At 41.6% G+C, this 9619-nt stretch overlaps 1 long non-coding RNA gene across 2 annotated transcripts; it reads right to left on the bottom strand.

Annotated features, from left to right (window-relative positions):
* Positions 1–500: 500 nt before the first annotated feature.
* Positions 501–9619, bottom strand: LOC132827409 (uncharacterized). 2 transcript variants are annotated; one of them, XR_009645999.1, is made up of 3 exons: positions 9490–9619; positions 2213–2323; positions 501–2110 (listed from the first exon to the last, which is right to left on the bottom strand). It is a non-coding gene; the product is annotated as an uncharacterized LOC132827409 (long non-coding RNA). The 2 variants fall into 2 exon arrangements; XR_009645998.1 differs by lacking the exon at positions 9490–9619 and adding an exon at positions 2411–2466.

Raw genomic sequence — 9619 nt, forward strand, 5'->3', positions numbered from 1 at the left:
GGTCCCCAGGAGTCTGCCTTGCCCATCTATGTACATTTTTAGGAGGATAAATCTACATATCTACATAGTCCACTTCAGAATTACACTGCAGTGGCCTCGCTTCCAATGCTTTGCTGAAACCACAATATGGATGAGTTTGAAAGAATAGAATTAAATCTAATTGAATAATCGACGGCGATCTATTTCAGCTAAATAGATGATACTGCCATCAATTTTCAACATTTCCCCACCATTATTAGTGTTCAAATTGCACATTTAGTCATGAGGTGTGTGTGTGAGCAGAACTACACTAGAAAAAATAACAATGCTACTCTTCTTTAATCAAATTTTAAAACATCATTGATTTATAAAAGTATATACATGTTTTTCCAAGGGAGGATACAGAAAAAGATGAATATAGTGCAGTGTACTCAGTAAATCGATGCACCGTTCATACAAGTCACACCACACAACAGTAGTTTAAAATAATTTTATTGGAAGTTTGTGTTAATGCCCAGCATATTTACATGAATGCTGTAGTCTGAAATTTTCCAGAACAGTGCAGCAAAGCAATGTCGCACTGCAAATCACAATTTCCCAATGTCACTCAATGTAGATCGTTCATTAATAGCTCAGCAACATGATTTTAAGTCCTTTCAGTTATTCACCATCACAAAATAGATACTAACGAGAGAACCAAACCAGCTGTGGTGAGCTCATCTATTCAGAATTATTGAAGTAATTCACATTCCTCCATCGCTTCTTCCCTTCATCTTGACTGTTTTGTTCAGACACCCATCCAAACACTGATCAGTTTTTGCCCAGAGAAATGCTTCCTCACTCCCTTTATAGTCTTTCTTGACATCAGTTTTAATCTATGCTTCTCTTGCTCTATGATTCACATTCCGAAATAGTATCCCTAACTTTATTCCTTTGAATGCTGAGTGTACCTTTACATGACCTCAATAAAACAGTAAAATATTATACCTTTCAAGCCATTCATAGAATGAAGAGCAGGTTAGAAGCTTTAAGGGCTCCAAATACCTGCTCTTACTTTTTGTTTAAACAAAAATACTGATTAGCTTCAAAAAGTGAAATAACATCATCCCTTATATAGGGCAACAATCCCCTGTACAAAGTAATTTTGCAGCCCCCTTTCTTATATTTTACAGTCTTAGGTTTTACTATATCTACTTTGTAATAAGGAACTTTTTTTATTTACACAGAGATTTTATTGTACTAACTGTATAAAACCTTCCCAGACTGATACAAGGGTTAGTTAACTCTCTATCTGCGACTCACTTCAGGTACTGCACATCAATTCCGAGAGATCTCTCCTCAACAATTATTCAAACAACAGTCACCTATTGACATCTACTTACAGAAAGATGAAAAATAGTTCTTTAAAACTATCCATCTCTTTCGATCTGAAATCGCTTTACTGTACGTACCAGAATATTCTTACTAACTTTTCGGTGCGACGGTTATATGATTATAGCAACTTCACGTATAACTGCAATCTTTACAATGAACCTTCATAACGCTGAGAGGAAGTGAAACATCGAGGGTCTAGAAACTTTCTACTTCAACTTTATTCGAATAAAGTGCTCCGTGAATTAATCTAGATTTCTGCAAGAGACACAAACTCTTCATCAGATTAAACTACTCTCTGTTCCTGTCACACCTCAATAGGGATTTTAATGAGGGTTTCTGCTACATAATCTCACAGCTATTACAACGACCCGAGAGACTATTGAGGGAAGTTTGTCGAAAACGGGTCGTGAACTATGACATCGCTCGACTGGGGACCAAATGCTAATGAGCTATCCACCTCCTTCAATGTGAAGATATTAACAATGGTACTTCCATTGTGGAATACTGTCTAACACCAGAAGAGAAACGGCTGGTGTCTCTATTGTGTAACTCTCACTTCCTGAGTCATAGAAAATGTCCAGGTGTTTCAGCAGCGCTGGGCCCCGAACGTTTTGCATGGCCGGGCCTGACAAGGCGAGAAATACAGACTTGAAGCTCGGTTCAAACGGCTGGGGAGTTTCTTCTTAATTTGCATCTTAGTGTCACGGGTTGGCAGCAGGTCCGAGATTGTTCTGGTGTGCAGTCAGTGGAACACGAACTAAAACACACGCAGATAAAACCTTGTGTTACAACGAAATTGATCAGGCAAACAAAACAAAATCACCGACATCAATAGCATGTCAGAAACTCGGTGACTTACCCGAGACTTGTTACCGAGTCCGTTCCAGGAAGTCATCCTTCCTTTCCAACGCAATGATTTCTAAATGTCCGAATTTAGCCTGTGCAATATCTGCAGCACTGCGTTTAACATCTGCGAAAGGAGCAAGGACACATTTTAACAAATGATTACTATCAATCAATTCGCGCCAATCTCAGCCTGTAGTCAATTTAACCCTACTTTAGCATTGTCGAATTGCAATCGATATGGATTTGTAAGTAAGTCGACACCTTCTTGGAACTGGGAGTGAGCGGAGACGCGGGCTGCGGTTCTCACCAACATCTCCTGTATTTATAAGTGCGAGGGGACAGGGAAGAAGCGTGAGTCCGGGCTGCTCTGCGATTCCCACACTCAGCAGCCAATCGCTGCTGTCAGAGGCACAATGGGGAAAAAGCGTTTCTCTCTGAATGAAGAATGATCTACAGTGTTTGAAGGGAGACCATCTGGAAAGTTGGTTTGAGCCAGTAATCCTAGGGCAGCGGGACTCGTGTAAGGTCATGAGAAGGGCGAGGGGTGTGAAAGAGCCGCCCATCAGTGTCACTGAGCACGGGGTGAAAGTTATACGTTTGTCTAATCTTCAGCATCTGGCGCGAAAATGAATCAAACAAATGTATTTTTTTTAAATCTTACTGCCCTCCCACTGAATCAAGTTCCCTGAAGTGTTCGGCAGTTCTTTTATCTGAATGACTTGTGTGTGAATGGCTTTAATACCTTGTGGGTTTTCAAAGGGAACAGTTTGAACAGAAAATGTTGGAAACACACGAAAGCTCCATTAGCCTCTGGATCAAGGACAGACTGATATTTGGATTGAGAACAGGAAATGTGAGATTCAGACCATTGGGCTTAAAACTGAGAGAACGCCAACTAATAGAAATAGGTTTAGAAATAGCTGGAATGAGATGACGATGTGGAGATAGTGTAAATCCAGAAACAGCACATTTCAAAAGGAATTTCAGTTTGAAAATGCAGCTCCACATTTGCATGCAGTTGAGAGCAAGAGCTGTGAAAGAATCGTGAAGGTTAATGGGCAGGGACGCTGTTCCCATTTGAGGTGCAGTTTGTACTTGTGTCTAATCTATGTTTCAAAGGAAAAATCCTGCGCTGCTGAAGTCTGAGATAGAACCAGAACGGGTTGGAAATGCACAGCAGTCTTGGCAGCGCCAGAAACAGAGGAGAAGTCTCAAAGCAATTGTCCTTCTTAAGGACTAGATTTAATTAAAACACAGAAACTTAACACGTTGCATCCGACTTGTCCGGCTCTCGAGCCACACATCCTGCATGTCATCGATCATTTTGTTTAGCCACGACTAGCCCACCGGTCCCTGGAAAATCTGTGTTAAGATCGACTGTGATGTGGAGGTTTTGGGTATTGAATAGGAGTGGACAAAGTCAGCAGTCACACCACACCCGGTTATAGTCCAACAGGTTTATTTCAAATCACAAGGATTTATAATCATCTCGATAGGAATAAGTTGATTAGGAATAGTCAACACTGTTTCTTGAAGGGTAGATAGTCCCTCACAAACCTTATTGGGTTTTTTTTTAGATTAGATTACTTACAGTGTGGAAACAGGCCCTTCGGCCCAACAAGTCCACACCGACCCGCCGAAGCGCAACCCACCCATACCCCTACATTTACCCCCTACCTAACAATACGGGCAATTTAGCATGGCCAATTCACCTAACCCGCACATCTTTGGACTGTGGGAGGAAACCGGAGCACCCGGTGGAAACCCACGCAGACACGGGGAGAACGTGCAAACTCCACACAGTCAGTCGCCTGAGTCGGGAATTGAACCCAGGTCTCTGGCGCTGTGAGGCAGCAGTGCTAACCACTGTGCCACCGTGCCACCCCTTGGTAACTAAACAGATGGATGAGGGTAAAGCTGTTGATGTGGTGTATATGGATTTCAGTAAGGCATTTGATAAGGTTCCCCATGGTAGGTTACTGCAAAAATACGGAGGCATGGGATTGAGGGTGATTTAGCGGTTTGGATCAGAAATTGGCTAGCTGAAAGAAGACAGAGGGTGGTGGTTGAACATTTCCCATCATCCTGGAGTTCAGTTACTAGTAGTGTACTGCAAGGATCTGTTTTGGGTCCATTGTTGTTTGTCATTTTTATAAACAACCTGGATGAGGTGTAGAAGGGTGGGTTAGTAAATTTGCATTGACACTAAGGTTGGTAGAGTTGTGGATAGTGACAAAGGATGTTGTAGGTTACAGAGGGTCATAGATAAGCTGCAGAGCTGGGCAGAGAAGTGGCAAATGGAGTTTAGTGCAGAAAAGTGTGAGGTGATTCACTTTGGAAGGAGTAACAGGAATGCAGCGTAATGGGCAAATGGTTAGATTCTTGGTAATGCAGATGAGCAGAGAGATCTCAGCGTTTCATGTCCATAGATCCCTCAAAGTTGCCACCCAGATTGATAGTGCTGTTAAGAAGGTGTATGGTGTGTTAGCTTTTATTAGTAGATGGATTGAGTGTCAGAACCATGAGGTCATGCTGCAGCTGAACAAAACTCAGGTGTGGCCACACTTGGAGTATTGCGTGCAGTTCTGGTCACCACATTGCAGGAAGGATGTGGAAGCTTTGGAAATGGTTCAGAGGAGATTTACTAGGATGCTGCATGTTATGGAGTGAAAGTTTTAGAAGGAAAGGTTGAGGGACTTGAAGCTGTTTTTGTTAGAGTGAAGAAGGTTGAGAGGTGACTTAATTGGGGCATAAAAAGATAATCAGAGGATTAGATCAGGTGGACAGTGAGAGCCTTTTTCCTAGGATGGTGATGGCTAGCATGAGGGGGCATAGCTTCAAATTGAGGGGTGATAGATATAGGACAAGTGTCAGAGGTAGTTTCTTTACTCAGAGAGTAGTCGGGGCGTGAAATGCACAGCCTGCAACAGTTGTAGACTCACCTACTTTATGGGCATTTAGATAGTCATTGGATAGGCATATGGACGAGAATGGAATAGTGTAGGTTAGATGGTCTTCAGATTGGTTTCACAGGGCAGTGCAACATCGAGGGCTAAAGGGCCTTACTGCGCTGTAATGTTCTATGTACAAGCTTTCAGAGTGCTGCTCCTTCATCATCTGAAAGCTTGTAATTTCAAATAAACCTGTTGGACTATAACCTGGTGTCGTGTGACTTCTGACATCATAGAGTGTGGAGGTGGCTGAAGACCTGGAGTACATGTCAATCATCTCAGATTTACCTGATATCTTCCTGGTGATTGTTACAAACAGTGATCCTGTTGCCACATAGAGGTATACAGACCCTTTTTGTCAGATTTTCTGCACACAAATGTTTTCAGTTTGGTTCTATAGTCCATTCCCCCCCCCCCCCCCCCCCCCCCCCCCCGCCGATAATGCCGGATCCTTGTGTTTGGAATGTAATATGCAGTTTTTTTGACTTTTTGGAAACCCAAGAAATTCATCATTGCCACTCTGCATGTCCAAAGGGAGCTCCTACCTGAATAACGTTACTCCCCCAGTTTAATTGTGGTGAACAATGATGGAATATTATCTCATAGACTCACAAACATTTACAGCACAGAAGTGAGGTACTGGGACTATGGAGTCATAGAGACATACAGCATGGAAACAGGCTCTTCAGTCCAACCAGAGTTTAGATTAGAGTGGTGCTGGAAAAGCACAGCAGGTCAGGCAGCATCTGAGGAGCAGGAAAATCAATGTTTTCAGCAAACGCCATTCCTGATGAAGGGCTTTTGCCTGAAACGTTGATTTTCCTGCTCCTCAGATGCTGCCTGACCTGCTGTGCTTTTCCAGCACCACTCTAATCTAAACTGTGGTTTCCAGCATCTGCAGTCCTTGCTTTTGCCTTCTTCAGTCTAACCAGTCCACGTCCTCCATAATTCAAAACTAAACTAGTCCCACCTGCCTGCACTTGGCCCATATCCCTCCAAATGTTTCCTATTCATATAGTTATCTAAATGTCTTTTAAAAGTTGTCACTGTACTCGCATCCATTACTTCCTCTGGAAGTTCATTTCACATATGAACCACTCCCTGTGTAAATAAAAATGCCTCTCATTGTCTTTTTTAAAATCTTTCTCCTCCCACCTTAAAATACATCTCTTAGTCTTGAAATCCCCCACCTGAGGGAAAGGACACCTGGCATTCATGTTATCTTGTCTGTGCCAGTCAACTAAGATCTGGCTACACCAATCCCATGCCCTTGTCTATTCCTCTGTATCTGAATACTGCTTAAACATTATGAGAGTTTCTGACTCTTTAAGGCAATTAGCTCCAGAGTCTCTGGGTAAAAAAAACATTCTCAACTTTCATTTAGCCTCTGTCTCTTAAGTCTAATCCCCCTGATTTTTGAACCCCAACTATGAAAAGTTTCTTCCAATAGCACATATTCTCCTCATAAACATATACACCTCTATTAAATCTTCATCTCAATCTTTGCTGCTGCAGAAAAAAACAACTTCGGCCTAGTCAATCTTTCCTCAGCCCAGGCATATCCTGGTAAATTTCTTCTGCAACCCTGTCTAGTACAAACATTGATTGCAGGGTGGTAGATGTAATCACAGTATAAGAAAAACGAAGGAAAGGAAAAGAAACTATATACCAGTGAGCCTAATGTCAGGAGTGGGGAAATGCTAGAGATGATTATAAAAGACGTAAGGTCATGAGAAAGGTGAAGGGTGTGAAACAGCAGCTAGTCAGTGTCACTAAGCAAAGTGAAAGTTGTTTATTTGTCTCATCTTCAGCCGATTTGTGTTTGAATGGTTTTAATACCTCATGGATTTTCAAAAGAAACAGTTTGAACAGAAAATGTTGCAAATACATGAAAGCTCCATTAGCCTCTAGATCAAAGACTGAAAATATTGATGAGATTGCACAAAGCTGGTATTGGGTTATGAAAGGCAAATCACATTTAACAAATCTACTGCAGCTTGTTTCGAGGCTGTAACAAGTAGGAAAACAAAGAGAGATGTGATACATTTGGACTTTCAGAAGGGAGATTTTTCTCTTATAAGAGATTAGTTGGTAAAATTAAAGCAAATGGAATAGTGGGTAATTTATTGCCTTGCATGGAGAATTGGTTAAAGAGTCATCAAGATGTACAGCATGGGAGCACACCCTTCGGTCCAACTTGTCCATGCCAACCAGGTCTCCTAAATTAATCTAGTCTTATTTCCTAACATTTTGCACATATCCCTCTATATCCTTCCTATTCATGTACATGCCCAAATACATTTTAAATGTTTTAATTGTATCATCCTCCACTGCTTCCTCTGGCAGCTCATTCCATACATACACCACCTTCTGCCTCTTATATCTTTCCCCCTTCACCTTAAACCTATGCCCTCTGAGTTTGGACTGCCCTACCCTGGGAAAAAGATTTTAGGTAGTCAGCCTACCATGCCATGATTTTATAAACCTTGATAAGGCCACCCCTCAACCTCTGATGGTCCAGGGGAAATAGCCCTATTCAGCCTCTCCCTATAGCTCAAACCCTCCAAGCCCAGCAACATCCTTGTAAATCTTTTCTGAATCCTTTCAAGTTTAACAACGTCTTTCCTGGAGCAAGGAGACCAAAACTGAACACAGTATTCCAAAAATAGCCTCATCAATGTCATGTATAGCTGCAACAAGATATCCCAATGTACTGACCAATAAAGGCAAGTGTACCAAATGCCTTCCTCACTACCCAAGATTTACAAGGATGTCTACCTGTGATTCTCCCTTCAAGGAACTATGAAGCTGCATCCCAAGGTTTCTTTGTTTGGCAACACTCCCCAGAACCTTACCATTGAGTATATAAGTCCTGTTCTGATTTGCCTTTCCAAAACACAACACCTCACATTTATCTAAATTAAATTCCATCTGCCACTCCTCAGCCCATTGGCCCATCTGATCAAGGTCCCGACATACTCTAAGATGATCTTCTTCATTGTCCATAATATCACCAATTTTGGTGTCGTCTGCAAATTTACTAACCACTCCTCCTATATTCATGTTCAAATTATGTATATAAATGATAAAAAGCAGTGGATCTGACATGACAGATAAGAAACAGTAAGTCAGAAACTGCAGCATGCAGATATGGGGAGAATGTGCAAACTTCACACAGATAGTCATCCAAGGGTGGAATCAAACCCAGCTCGCTGGTGCTGTGAGGTAGCAGTGGTATCCACTGAATCACCATGTCGCCTCTATGGTAGGACTATACTGAGAGGAGAGATTGGTTTGATGGAGCCTGTATTCATTAGAGTCGAGAATGATGTGACAGAATTTGATTGAAACTTGTAAAATTCTAACAAGGCTGGACAGATAAGATGCAGGAGGATGTTTTCCCTTGCTGGGGAGTTAGAACCAAGGGACACTTTCTCAGGATACAGGATTGATTGTGTACAATTGAGGTGAGGATAGATTTCTTTGCTCAAAAAGTAGTAATGCTATTGAATTCTCTTCTACAGTAGGCTGTCAAGGCCAAATTACTGCACATATTCAAGAAAGCTTAAGATTCATTTTTAGATTTTACAGGCATGAAGGGATAGGGGAGAAAATGGGATTATGGCATTGAGACAGATGATCAGCCATGATCATCTCGAATAGTGGAGCAGACCAAAGGCTGAATGGCTTACTCCTGCTACTAGTTTCTATGTTTCTTATAATGTGGTGACCAGAACAGCACATGGTTCTCAGCCTAACCAGTGCTTTGTATAGTTTCAACATAACCCTCCTTTGGCTGTACTCTCTTCCTCAGCTAATAAAGACAAATATTCCACATGTCTTCTTAATCAATTTAATTACCTGCCCTGCTATCTTCATATGTCTGTGCATATTCATATTAAGGTCCCTCTGATTTCATTACTTTCCAGGGTCCTATCATTCATAACGTAATCCCTCCCCCAGATGCATTACCCTCATACTTTTCCAGATTGAAATTAGTTTGTTACTGCTCTGCCCACCTAGCCCGTCCACTGATTTCTTCCTGAAGTTTACACATATCTTCCTCACTATTCATCATCTTACCAGGAAATTACAGGGCTGAAGTCCCCAGACGTATCTTAACTAAGGGAATAAGGGCCCTTGCTTTTATTTCACTCTTATTCTGGCTTAAGGATTGATTAGAAATATTGTATTCTTGTTTACAGCACACAATAAACCACAGCACCTTATTCTATCAAATGTCTAAAATATTAATTATTGATTTAAAATGTTTAAATTGTCCTGACCGCTGTAACTTAAATCAAAATCCAGGCACAGGAAACAAGAGAGAAGTACTCACCAGTTTAGCTGCTCTCCTGTAACATTACACTTTGATCTGATTCTGGGACCTCACTGCTCTCACTTCTCCTTTTAATCACATTGCTGCCGTGCATAAGTCCCATTGCAGGTCTGCTGCCAAACTGTCTGTT

This window comes from Hemiscyllium ocellatum, chromosome 24, assembly GCF_020745735.1.
Source record: "Hemiscyllium ocellatum isolate sHemOce1 chromosome 24, sHemOce1.pat.X.cur, whole genome shotgun sequence".
Taxonomy (NCBI): domain Eukaryota; kingdom Metazoa; phylum Chordata; class Chondrichthyes; order Orectolobiformes; family Hemiscylliidae; genus Hemiscyllium; species Hemiscyllium ocellatum.